We start from the raw sequence: 13,881 nt of genomic DNA, 5'->3' as shown, positions 1-13,881 counted from the left end.
AACTAGTCACCAGCATTGTGTATAACCCGTTGCCAGCAATATGGAAGTCATAGGATACTCTTAGCAGTGCCAGTTGTGTTGACAGTTCGAGCGGCTCGGTATATTACCCGACGAATTTGTAGCAGTTCTGAAGCGAATGCCGTGAAGTGTTTCCTTCACTTTAGAAATCGAGTTGAACTTACCAGAGCTTAAGTCAGGGGAGTGCAGTAGGTGGTATAGCACTTAGCAGGCCCATCAGTCAAAAACATCAGCAACAGCTTGCACTGTACGTGCTTGAACATTGTCCTGCAAAATGATGGTCAGGTCCTCCAGAAAGTGTCATCACTTCTGTCTCTGAGCTGATCGTAGGTTGTGTTCCCAAAATGAACAGCATAGATACGGAAGTGATGACACTTTCTGCAGAACTTGACCATCATTTTGCACGACAATGCTCAAGCACGTACAGTGCAAGCTGTTGCTGATGTTTTTGACTGATTGGCCTGCTAAGTGCTATACCACCTACTGCACTCCCCTGACTTAAGCTCTGGTAAGTTCAACTCGATTTCTAAAGTGAAGGAAACACTTCACGGCATTCGCTTCAGAACTGCTACAAATTCGTCGGGTAAAAGACCGAGCCGCTCGAACTGTCAACACAACTGGCACTGCTAAGAGTATCCTACGATTTCCACATCGCTGGCAACAGGTTATACCCAATGCTGGTGACTACTCTGAAGGTTAGTAAAACTTTGAAACACGTATCTATTTCGTACGAGCTGTAAGTACATAGTTGCCACTATTAAAGTTACAACCCTCGTATAATTGTGGTGCTGAAGTAATATATATGGCCTTCCACATGTACGACAGATTCTTGCGAGCATGTTCAAAAATACTATATTTTATTAACTCCGTACTGCAGGAATAGAATTCATATACCCACAACCTGAGGCCTCTGGTTTGTCGAAAACTGAAGACCGCTCAGTGGCCCTCCTACCACCCGCCCAGTCCATGGAATATGCCAAAATTTCTGTGTAAACAGGTCAACACGTGTTGTATGCTCCAGCACCAGAACAACAATGTGTCCAATATCGTATGGGCTTTACTCCCTTCGAACTGGTTTCTACTGTTTCAACATACACATCTCCAACGTAGCAGAATGACCGGAAAAACCGATGTGTTGCAATATGACAAATATATGTCTCAGAGAAGGATGATTCTGCCATCTTCTAACTCACTCGCTGACAGAATTTGCGCCTTGCGGGATTTGCCGAACGGTCTCAGACGCTGCAGTCATGGACTGTGCAGCTGGTCCCGGCGGAGGTTCGAGTCCTCCTTCGGGCATGGGTGTGTGTGTTTGTCCTTAGGATAATTTAGGTTAAGTAGTGTGTAAGCTTAGGGACTGATGACCTTAGCAGTTATCTCCCCATAAGATTTCACACACATTTGAACATTTTTTGAACAGAAATTGCTAACGTTGCTTTCACGTGTACATGTTTTTAGAAAACTATTTACTAAACGAAACTGCCGTAATAATATTTTTGGACACCGACCAAGGGTCTGCTGGACCAACGTGGGCGCCACATTTCTGTATCTTAATCATTTACTGAAATATCGCGTTCTGTACATCATCTGAGTTCTGAATCACTCGGGTTGCGTGTTGTGAAGAATGTAATGGTTCAATAAACTAAACAGGTCAAATTCTTTGGGTTTTCGCTGTCTTAGAATGAATTGTTATCTACAAAAAACGTTTACATTTACTTAACACTGATGTATATGGAATACCTTAGACCGCCTGTAGATTTTTCAGCACTAATGGCTACTTTGTGAAAGGACAATCAACCATTACCAAGTACTCATTCTCTGCGGACAGATTTGGAACTGATGCACTGCTTTAATTGTCAACACTTGTCGTGTTCGTATTTCGATTATTTGGTGCATTTGAGGTTTCCCGTAGTAGTGGTACCCACAACCTTAAATTGATGAATCTTCTTGCTATCGGCTGGCTTCTTAACATGATCATTGCTTACCTCTGTAAATAAATGAGTACAGTAAGTGTTCGTTTCATCCAAAATATGGTGGTCATTGAAGCGAATGACATGATTTCCGCCACTTAAATTATGCTCCATGACTGCAGAATTGTTCATTATCGTAATACTAGGAGACTAGTTCGGTTTTCATCGCCACGTTTTGGAAGGTTTTCATATCAATATTGTATGAAACCTGTTTTATTTCCTTTAGCGTACTACTAAAAGTTTACCCACCGTAGAACTGGATTTTGTTGCTCTGGTTCTAAACAGAAATTCTGGTCAAATACTTTTATGAGTATTTGATTAAAACTTCACCAATGTCGTATGCCAAAAAGGTAACAAAATCAATTTTTAGTAGAAACAAGAATGTTTTTTATGAAAAATATTAGTGAAGTAATTCACAACGTTGATACTGTTTCTCTTAATTCATAAGATTTAAATCAGAAGTCATAAAGACTTTCTACATTGACAAATGCAGTGAAACAGAAGATGCGGTATCTTATTTTTTTTCTTTTCCTTTGTTTCAGATCCATCCACATCTGCGTAGAAGAGACAACTTTTGTGAGTACCACAGACGATAGCTTTAATGTTTCTTCTGAAGCCATGATCCATTTTAAGCGTGGCGTCTATTCAGAAACTACAAAAATTATTTTTGACATCTGGTTTTGAATGATCTTCAAAGTCTTGTATTTCCAAGGAAGTAATATTCGCATGAATGGAAACCGTGGTACGTTGTGTAACGACTGACTTAATAAGTGACATCAAGTTATTAGGTGAGTCACATTTTAGATGTACTTTAAACATCCATTTATGATTATTTAAAATTCTAGAAATTTAACATCTGAATAAGGTATAGTAACCATGGGGTAAAAATAGTGTTGCTGTCGTCTAGTCTGATGCTGTAACACGGTACTGAACATTACTTACGTAGTCATATCTATGTCCTAAAGAGAAATATTTGTGCATCATATGAGTAAAACACTGGATTTTAGCGTATATCAATGCAACTTGATCAAGAAGATCAGACACGTGCGAAACTCTGTCAACGGAGACCTGTAGGCACTGATCTTCTGGATCGGTATGGTTGTCTACTGAGAGCACTTTCATCCGAGTGATACTGACGCTTCGAGAGCAAATGCAGGGGAGACGATTGCAGTCGTTTAACTAGTTCAGTTACTGTGCGTAACTGGATCAGAGTGCTGCAGAGAAGTTGCTATGTCTGTGGCGAACGAGAAAAACCACAACACTGATAAAAAAATCCATATATCTGTGAGCCATTAGGTAAGATCTTCGTCGTCCCAGATGAGTCCTCAGGACGCCACAAATTACATGGCAGAGAGACAAGCATGTTTGTGTGCACCCTGACTCTGGAGATTCGCAGCGTCGAAAGCTAACTCCAGGTACATGATGGTGTAACATGCGACAATGAAAGACTTCTCGAAAATCACATTATATGGAAGAAACCATATACAAGAGATTACAGCTAAATTGGCGGGGAATCCCCGTCTGGTTAATGTTTATGTTCACTGTAACTGCTCGATTCTGTATAAGCTCTTCATCTCAGAATAACTACTGCGACATACGTCGATTTGAACCTGGCAACTGTATTTATGCCTTGGCCTCCCACTACAATTTTTACACCAACATTCTCTCCAAAAGAAAACTAACAATTCCTTGATCCCTCATGTGTCCTATCAACAGATGCCTTCTTTTATTCTACTTCTGCAAGACATTTCTATTTTCACTAGCTTGTTTCAGTACCTCCTCATCAGTTACGCTATCTACTCATCTAATCTTAAGCATTCTTCTACAACAACAGCTTGTCTGGACTGCTTATCGTCCGCGTTTTACTTCTGCACGAGGATATATTCCAGACAGATATCTCCAGAAAAGATTGCCTAACACATAAACTTATACACTCTACGACAGAGGAAAGACGCCCCACGAAGGAATTACCCGAACGGGACAGAAATTGGTAGACGTGATGTGCATGTTCAGACAAGTAAATGATTACAATACGTTTGTTTGCATGAGCATATTCCGCAGTAGCTGCTAAATCAATTATTGGTTTCTCCGTCTTAAGCTTTCTGCAATTTAATTGAAGAGAATTTTATACCAGACGCGTGTCGCTTTTATTTATAAAACATCGTCTGTGGTCATAGTGTTTCTGCCTTTTGTTTACATATTCTCCAAGTCACTACTTCTCCTCTCTTTGTTAGCAGAGGCTGATGTTGAGAGACTTCGTTTCACATACACTCTTGGCGGGTTTTGTCTTCCTATTCTTTCTCTTACGCTGAATTTGCATTATTTACACTTCACCTTACTTCTGTAAATCGAACTAAAGTTATGTGTATTCTATCTCAACATCTCTCTAAATTAATTACACTCATATACAGAAAAAACAACATCCTGAACGACAAGATAGGACGTTAATATTCACAGGACGTGTACATTAGTATGTTTTGCAGAAATGATTAGCATTTGAACTATGTCGGTCGCGGGTTCAAGGTCAACATAGATATCGCGGCGCAACACCATCCACCGGTAAAATGTGCCCACGGTTCTCGTTGTTGCTCTAAACCGAAGGTAATGGACCAGTGTGGCTTGAGCAGACGTGCAGGATACCTCGCAGACGTATGCGCGAACCGTACCATCAAATCAGTGAGTTGGAAAGAGGGAGCGCTGTATTGGCATGAGAAAATGTGATGCATCCGTCAGGGAAATTGCTGCTCGTGTAGGACCAGGTGTTTCGGCCGTGCAGTGGGTGTGTACAGAATTGTTCACGAAAGGCCATAGAACACGACGAGATGGGTCAGATGGCATCACCCAGACCATCACCCTAGAAGGTCGACACGACATCCGAATGGCATTGCGGGACAGATCTGCGTCCTCCTCGGCTCTGGCGTAACAGTGAAATAATGTAATACACCGTACACTATCAGGCGTGACAGTCCGTCGCCGTTTATTACAGCATGATTAACGTGCGCATCATCCACTTCTCCCCCTATGTTCGACGAATGTGCAGATATGTGCTAGGTGGCAATGGTGTATGGAATGACGTCACTGTGGACACTAATGGCATCAGATAGTGTTTTCGGATGAATCCAGGTTCCATTTGTTTGAAAATGATGGCCACATTTAGGTTCGCCGCAGGCAGGTGGAGCGGCATCACAGTGACTGCATTCCCACGAGACATATAGGGTCAACTCGAGGTCTTAAGGTGCGTGTGTTTCTGGGTACAACCACAAATCACAGGTGGTGCGTTTCCAGGGCCTGTGACGAGTGTGTCCTACGTGAATGACATCCTGCGACCCGTAGCCATACTCGTTCTGCACAAAACCCCAGACGCCATTTTTCAGTAAGCCAATGCACGATCACGTGTTGCTGCACGAACACGTGTCTTGTTGGTGTCACAGGATGTCATACTTTTTCCCTGGCCCTTCAGGTCACCCGACTTGTCGCCAATCGAAAATGTGTGGGATATCGTGAAACGTTGGCTGCCGCGCTGTGAACCAACGCCGATTACCACAGATGAACCTTATATAGCCAGGTGAATGCAGTATAGATGGCAATACCACAGGACGCCATTCACGCCTTATACTCATCGATGCCATCACGCATAGAACAAGTTATCAGGAACCATGGCGGACCCTGTGCCTACTAGGCAACAGGACACATGCTGAACCGAGATGACTGGAATGCTAATTATTTCCACAGAACATAATAATGTACAAGTTCTGTGAATATAAATGTCCTATCTCTTTTCGTTCAAGGTGCTTTTTTCTGAACATGAGTATATCATGCCTCTCAGTTGCGGATGACTTGTACCAAATCTTGTGACTTAAATGACCATTGACAAAATATCTTGATTGGGACTTGGTGCAAAATCCAACAAATCCGACAGACGTAATTCTGAATTTCATCTAGAAGTTGTACAATGAATTAAGTTTGAAACCAGTAGGATCTAATAAACAGGGGAGGTGAGGCGTATGAACGGTAGAGGTTGGTGAGACAATTATAGGCCTGTTCATCCGCAAAATGGACGAGAAGAAGGCTCAGAATTCTCGTTACAGGCCAGGGAATATCAATCAGAACAACTGTGATGGTCGTGATCAACCTAATAAAAATATATTACTACTATTTTTTACAAGGTCGTGCCGAAAAGTAATGCCTCCGAATTTTAATGTGAAAACCCTCGAAACTTTTTATATAAAGTAAACGTTATTAACATAACACATCTTTATTTTTCGTGTCTACATATTTATTTCTCAACATAGTCACCCTGGCAACGAACACATTTCTCCCAAAGAGAGACAAGCTTTTAGTCCCGTCACTGTATAATGTTTGACTTTGTTGACGAAAATACAAACTCTCCTCCGTTTGCACAGCTTCATCACTATGAAACTGAAGTCCTCGAATGCATTCTTTAAGTTTTGGAAGCAGATAAAAATCAGATGTGGCCAAGACGGGACTGTATGGATGATCATCGATGATAGTGAACCGAAGGATTCGGATTGTTCCAGATGTTCCAACGCTCGTTTTTAGTCTCCCATTGTTATCCTATGCGTGGACGATCTCTTCGGATCCGAAATTCGATTACACCTGGCTGTTTCTCTCGCATCGACATAGTTACGTTACACACCGCCATCTAACACGCTACAGCCCTCCAGCAGCAGACAGCTGCAAATATGTAGAACTGAAGGCTAAAATTATAGAATGTCAGTAACTTTCGCTGTATTTAAAAAGCTTTAAGAATTTTCTCATAAAAAAACTTCGGGATTACTTTTCAGCACGCCCTCGTATTAGTGTTGTTGAAGATATGGAACAATAGGGAGGATGCATTTTAATTAATAATTCGGTAACAGGGGAAGATAGCGTAAGAGTAATTCAGTTGGGTAGTTTCGTTCCTACATCGGAGGGAGAAGCGAATCCATCATTTGCGGTAAGTAGATGTACTGCGTTTTCCGATGATATGAGATGCGGTAGCAACAGTAGTAATAATAGTAAAGGTATTGCTGTTGGTATTATGAAAGAAGGAGGGCTAACGTTGGGGCCATGGACTGGAAGTAGTAATGTTGTTAATAAACCTGCATTTGCAGTAAGCAGCATACTGAGGAGCGCGCGTGCTATCAACTCAAACGTTTGCATGAAGTTTGTGTAAGACTTGTATTAAATAATACCATATCATAATAACGTTTGGAGTGACGGAATAGTAAGTGAGACGATGATGTGGCTACTGCCATCGATACCACTGAGCAGATAGCAGTTGGTTGGTTGGTTGCTTGGGGAAGGAGACCAGACAGCGTGGTCATCGGTCTCATCGGGTTAGGGAAGGATGGGGAAGGAAGTCGGCCGTGCGCTTTCAGAGGAACCATCCCGGCATTTGCCTGGAATGATTTAGGGAAATCACGGAAAACCTAAATCAGGATGGCCGGACGCGGGATTGAACCGTCGTCCTCCCGAATGCGAGTCCAGTGGCAGATATCAGTGTATCTTTTTTCCATAAGGGAAGGTGACCTGACAGCTCAGGACAAAAATATTGATTCAGCGTGGTTGCCGAAAGATGACAGAGAATTTAATGTTGCAAATTGGCGGTCATGTGAATTCGTGAACAAAGCTTTTGCATGAACCTGATGGGAAGATAAATTCAAAGGTAAGAAGGGAAACTGAGGGGTGAAAAATGGAAGTCGAGTTAGAGAGATATTCCGTTGACTGTTTAAAGGTGACAGATCTGAGTTACGGAAGCGCAGAAAAAGAGGAGATTTCGGAAGCGCTTCACCGCAAGACAGATATTTAGAGAAGGAACTAAGTAAATTATAGAAATCAGTGTTAACAATGAAAAAGCCTGAGTTTTCCTGGCTTCAGGCAGCACGGTCTCAGTTGTGTCCTATTTTCATAACCAAGAGATCAAGCAGCAGAAACACGCAACTAGGATCAAAATTAGCCGGCCGCCGTGGCCGAGCGGTTCTAGGCGCTTCAGTCCGGAGCCGCACGACTGCTACGGTTGCAGGTTAGAATCCTGCCTCGGGCATGGATGTGTGTGATGTTTTTAGGTTAGTTAGGTTTAAGTAGTTCTAAGTTCTAGGGGACTGATGACTTCAGATGTTAAGTCCCATTGTGCTCAGAGCCATTTGATCTATTTGTGATCAAAATTAAGACTGCTGTGGATAGGCCAAGCAAGCCTATAACTAACGAAATGCTAATAGAATTTAAATTTGGAAATATGTATTTTCCCATTTGTTGTTTTATTGTTAGTGGTTTGGTGAAAACAATAGATGAAGTCACAGAAATACGAGGATGAAATGCCTCAGATTCGAGGAGGAAAGAAATCGGGTCTGTGCGTGATCGAAAGACATTCTCGTAGAGCAAAGACGTTGCACACGTGCTAAGATTACGTCTTGTATTACCATTGCCTGACTAAAAACGTGAAGCAGCTGGAAAACACGGTCGGATGTCAGCGCAATTTCATACGAGTACTTTTCATCGGCGGGTGTATAAATGATTAGAGTTACAATTCTCTGTGACATGTATAATGACCACGCGACTTCATTACTGTTATTTGTGTTTAGATTTGTTACAAGGCTTGGTAGGGTATATGAGGTGTGTCAGATGTTGAATGATGACTTTGAAGGTCACTGAGATGCCGCGTACTCGTCTGAGACAGCGCTATCAGCATCTGAGAGAGAGCCATTGAAGAACTGCATGGGAGGCATGGAGGCAGGCACACCCGTTGTCACAGTTCTTGGGACCAAGTGTGACAGCTACAAGAGGGAACACCGTAATCCGTTCACATCTGCACTTGCCACAACGCTATATGTTATCCCGCACCATTGGTCGGAGACAAGCAACAGCCGGACAACCTTTCCGTGTGTAGGCTGCCTTTAAAACCGTTTCACAAATCGCGGCTTTTGGAGCGGTACTGTGGCCAGTAGGCATGGACTGGTAATGAATGGCGTCGCCATGACCAGCAAAATCGTCAGCTTTGTACGTGAAAAAACATGCGTAGAACCAGCTCAGACGTCAACTCCATTCTAGTGTCAGTATCCAGGATAGCAAGAACGAATTACAACAGTTGTGGGCCAGATTTTCTCTCAGGAGAGGGAACAGCGCCTCTATTACGTCCTTCACAATCGAATCACTATATTGCATCCATATCAGAGGGGGTGCAATTTCACACTGAGATGTAAGCTCATACTTCTAGAATGAGATTTTCACTCTGCAGCGGAGTGTGCGCTGATATGAAACTTCCTGGCAGATTAAAACTGTGTGCCCGAGTTCGAGTCTCGGTCGGGCACACAGTTTTAATCTGCCAGGAAGTTTTCAGCTCATACTGTCAAGTTCATTCCAAATTTGATTTGATTTTGCAATCACTGAAGTATAACGACATAACCTCTCAGTCCGTAGAGCTCGTTTCCCCTTTTCCTTCTTGTTGCTTCGTCAGGCAGTGTTAAGTAGTACAACTAAAGGTTTAAGAAGGAAAAAATGTATTTACGGCTGTGTAAATTCTTCTTACCCATGACTGTTGTATGTTCTAATTTACTATACACAAGACGCCTTCAATTTATTTGGGTGTTTTTGTGGGTACAACTGTTTGCCAAAGTTTCAAGTCCTGTAAACATTGAAAAAGAAGAGCAGTTTAGTGTGCGGGTGTCGAGAGAGAAGAGTGTCGTGCATCATTTGCATTTATTTCATTGTAGAGTTGGGTATAGGGCCAATGTCATTGTTTGTCCTTATTTTAAGATCAGTTAGCGTTTTCTTTTAGGAACGAGGTTTTTGGTTTTGCTATTTAGTGTCTGGATTACAAGTACAAACAAATAGTTTTTAGATTTCATGTGGGCTTATTTATTTACTGAGGGTTTCAGGGCTCATTTTGTTCTGTAGTGACCCAGAAAAACATCCAAATGCATTCAAGTTACCTTGCCTATAGTAAATTAAAACGTAAAATAATCACAGGTGATAAAATATAAACAATAGTAAATAGATTTTTTTTCTTAAACCAGTACCGTACTTGTACTACTTAATACTGTTGCACATGGCGATAGGTTCAATGCCTGACCGTTAGAGAGAAGCACCAAGACGGGTAAAGAGGAAACGAAACGAAGCTTCAAGAGCTGAGGGAGTATTTCGTGTTACTTTAGTGACTATAAAATCGAGTCAGCTTTATAAAGAAGTTGGTAATACGAGACAAGCCCACTTCTCAGTATGAATTTGCACCCCCCCCCCCTCCTCCTCGACACACCCCACTGATATGAATGCATGCAGTGATTCGATTATTAACTGATACAGCTGTTGTACCCTCTTCTGAGACAAGCTGGACCACGACTGTTGTAACTGGTCGGTGCTCCCGTGAATACTGGCACCGGGCTGGAGTTAACGTCCGAGATAGCGCCCCACATGCTCTATCGCGAACAGATCTGAGGATTTCGCTGGTCACGGCAGTACTCAGCATCACGCACACAGTTCATAGAGACAGGTGCCATGTGTGGGCGAGCATTATCCTCTTGAAAACGGCACGCAGTGACACACGAGGACGCAGTATGTACATAACGTACCACTGTGCCGCCATAGGTCCCTCAATCAGAGCCAGTCGTGACCTGAAGTCATAACCGATAGTTCTCCACACTATGATGCCATAAGTAACACCGTTGTGCCTGTTCAGAACATTGCAAGAATTTCACCTCATCCCAGTTAGCCATCGAACTGGCCAACGACGGTCATTCAGAGTAATGCAGAACTGCGATTCATTGCTGAAAGCAATGCGGCACCATTCATTACCAGTCCATACTTACAGGCCACAGTACCGATTCAAAAGCCGCGGCTTGTGTAACGGTTTTGTAGCAGCCTACACACGGAAAGGTAATTCCCTAGTCCGGCTGTTGCTAGTTTTGACCAATGGTGTGGGATGACATATAGCATAGCAAGGCGTCAATTACTTTGGCCAAGTTACCGCAGTGGTAACACCGGTTGCCGTCAGATCACCGAAGTTAAGCGCTATCGGGCTGGGCTAGCACTTGGATGGGTGACCACAAGGTCTGCCGAGCGCTGTCGGCAAGCGGTGTGCACTCATCCCTTGTGAGGCAAACTGAGGAGCTTCTTGATTGAGAAGTAGCAGCTCCGGTCTCATAAACTGACGTACGGCCGAGAGAGTAGTGTGCTGACCACATGCCCCTCCATATCCACATCCAGTGACGCCTGTGGGTTGAGGATGACACGGCTGCCGGTCGGTACCGTAGGGTCTTCCAAGGCCTGTTCGGACGCAGTTAAGTTAATGGTAATACAATATGTAATCTTTGCAAATCCACGTCTGCAACGTCTTTGCCCTACGAGAATGTCTATCGATAACACACAGACCCGATTTCTTTCCTTCTCGAATCCGAGGCACCTCATCCTTGCATATCTGTGATTTCACCTATTAAGCAAGAAAGTCTTTGCCAAAAACTATGTTTTCACAAAACCACCAACAGTGAAACAGCTGATGGTGATATACATATTTTCAAATTTAAATTCTATTAGCATTTCATTAGTTGTAGGCTTCCTTCGCCCACCCACTGCAATCTAAATTCTGATCCGATTAAATTTTTCTGATGCTTGATGCTTTCCATATGAAAATAGGGTACAGCTGAGATCCTGCTGCCTGAATTGCCTGAATCCAGGAGAGCACATGTTTTATCATTGTTAACATTGACTTCTAAAATTCATTTAATTCCCTCCCTAAAAATCTTGCTTCTATAAGTCACACCAATCGCCTTTAAGCAATCAACTGAATATCTCTGTAACTCGACTTCCATTCTTTCACCTCTCAGTTTCCCTTTCTTCTTTTTGGAATTTATCTTTATTCACTAATATCTCTCTACCTTTACTTCCATTCATTCACCTTTCTTTTTGGAATGTATCCTTATTCATTATTGCACATGAGCTCCACCATCCAACATTAAATTCCCTGCTATCTTTTGCTATCCAGTCTGTGTCAATATTTTTGTCCTGAGCTTTCAGGGCACCTCCCTCTGTTGGGAAAAAATACACTAATTCCGCGCTCAGTGGTATCAATGGCAGTAACCATAGCATCTACTCACCTACCAATTCACTACTCCAAACAGTACTATGTTCTGATCTTGGGAGCAGTTCATCATTTCATGGAATTTCTACATTAACTTCATTCAAAATTTTAAAGTTAAATCAGATGCGCCCATCGGTATGCTGCTTATTTCAAATGTAGATGTATTAAAAACGTTATTACCTCCAACCGACGCCCTCATCGCTACCTCTTCTTCTTCCATAGTACCAACCACAGTACCTTCTCCATCATTACTGCTGTTGGTACTACACCGCACCTCATAGGAATATTCAGTACACCTATATACCGCATACGATGGGTTCGTTTCTGCCTCCGATTTGGGCGCCAAAATACCCACCTGGATCACTCTTCTGCCGTCGCCGAATTATTAATTAAAATTCATCCTCTCCAAAATTTCATATATTTAATTTAATAAAAATAATACGAAAACGTGCTGGCGAGTAATACATCCGAATTTTCGTGTGAAAACTCTTAAAGCTATTTAAATAAAACAAATGTTGTGAGTATTAGTTATTTGAACAAACCGACAGTGTGGCAATGGGGAGTCCGTTATCCCCCACAGTCGCTAATCTTTTTATGGAGGACTTTGAGGATATGGACCTAAAAACGTCTTTTTCAAAGCCTTCGTGTTTTCTGAGATATGTTGACTATATGTTTCTTGTTTGGCCATATGCAACAGACTCTTTGCACCGGTTATTGGACCATTTTAATTGTCTTCATCCGAACATAAAATTTACAATGGAAATCGAAAAGGACGAAAAGTTATCTTTTTTGAATGTACTAGTTTACAGAAAAGAAGACGGAAATCTTGGACACAGTGTTTACAGGAAACCGACTCATGCCGACAGGTATTTACATGCTACCAGTTGCCATCCACCTTTTCAACGTACAGGAGTCCTTCGGACCTTGGTTAAACGAGCATATGCTGCCTCGGATGCTGAAAATTTACCACAGCAGCTGCAACATCTTAAGGACGTTTTCAATAATAACGGCCATACGGACCGACAAATTCGACGTGCTTTTGCGTTTGGACCTCTTCCTGAACACCCTGAAGACACCTTTAGGTCTGTGGCTTTTCATCCGTATGCTGGGAATATGTCCGCCAAGATAGGTAGACTTTTGAAGAAATATGAGACCAGATGTATTTGTCGTCCACCAGGTAACATTCGAGCACTGCTTGGCTCTGTCAAAGATGATTTAGGTTTTAGGAAGTGTGGCGTTAACAAAATACCGTGTGAGTACGGGAAAATGTACATTGGCCAAACTGTTCGTACGGTCAACGACAGTAGTATTGAACATTATCGTCATACGCGATTATTACAACCAGATAAATCTGCGGTGGCTGAGCATTGCCTTACAGAGGGACACAGGATGTTTTACAATGAGGCGCAAGTAGTTGCAAATGCTTCTCGGTATTGGGATTGTGTTCTAAAAGAATCTGTCGAAATCAGACTAGCAGATAATATTATTAACAGCGATAATGGATACCCGCTAAGTAAAACGTGGAATCCTGTTTTATCAGACGTGAAGAAACAACGACATCTGAATCGGCCGGCTATGAATAATCATTTGTAACGATATATCGTTTTCAACAGTATTCACCACCGGAGGCACTGCAACTTTTTTTTCCGCCAGAGAGCGGCAGGAATGATTGAGCTCGTGCGCATTGCATGTAGCGCATGCGCTGTTGTACTTCCGATGCATATAAAGGTGCAGTCATTTGCGAGCGAAACCCGTCATTCGAGGGTTGGATCCCCTCAGTTCCGAGTCAAGGACTTACACTGCCTGGGCTACACTCAGGGT

At 42.5% G+C, this 13,881-nt stretch overlaps 1 protein-coding gene across 1 annotated transcript in view; it reads left to right on the top strand.

Annotated features, from left to right (window-relative positions):
* Positions 1-13,881, top strand: part of LOC126183833 (GTP-binding protein Di-Ras2) — an 880,171-nt gene that overhangs the window by 492,776 nt on the left and 373,514 nt on the right. The window contains exon 3 of the mRNA XM_049926091.1: positions 2,531-2,564. The gene's annotated coding sequence lies outside the window, so the exon portion shown is untranslated. The remainder of the gene's footprint in view (positions 1-2,530; positions 2,565-13,881) is intronic.

This window comes from Schistocerca cancellata, chromosome 4 (genome assembly GCF_023864275.1).
Source record: "Schistocerca cancellata isolate TAMUIC-IGC-003103 chromosome 4, iqSchCanc2.1, whole genome shotgun sequence".
NCBI classification, from domain to species: Eukaryota; Metazoa; Arthropoda; class Insecta; order Orthoptera; family Acrididae; genus Schistocerca; species Schistocerca cancellata.
Note: the sequence above shows the minus strand (reverse complement) of the source record. Positions and strands in the feature narration are given on the sequence as shown.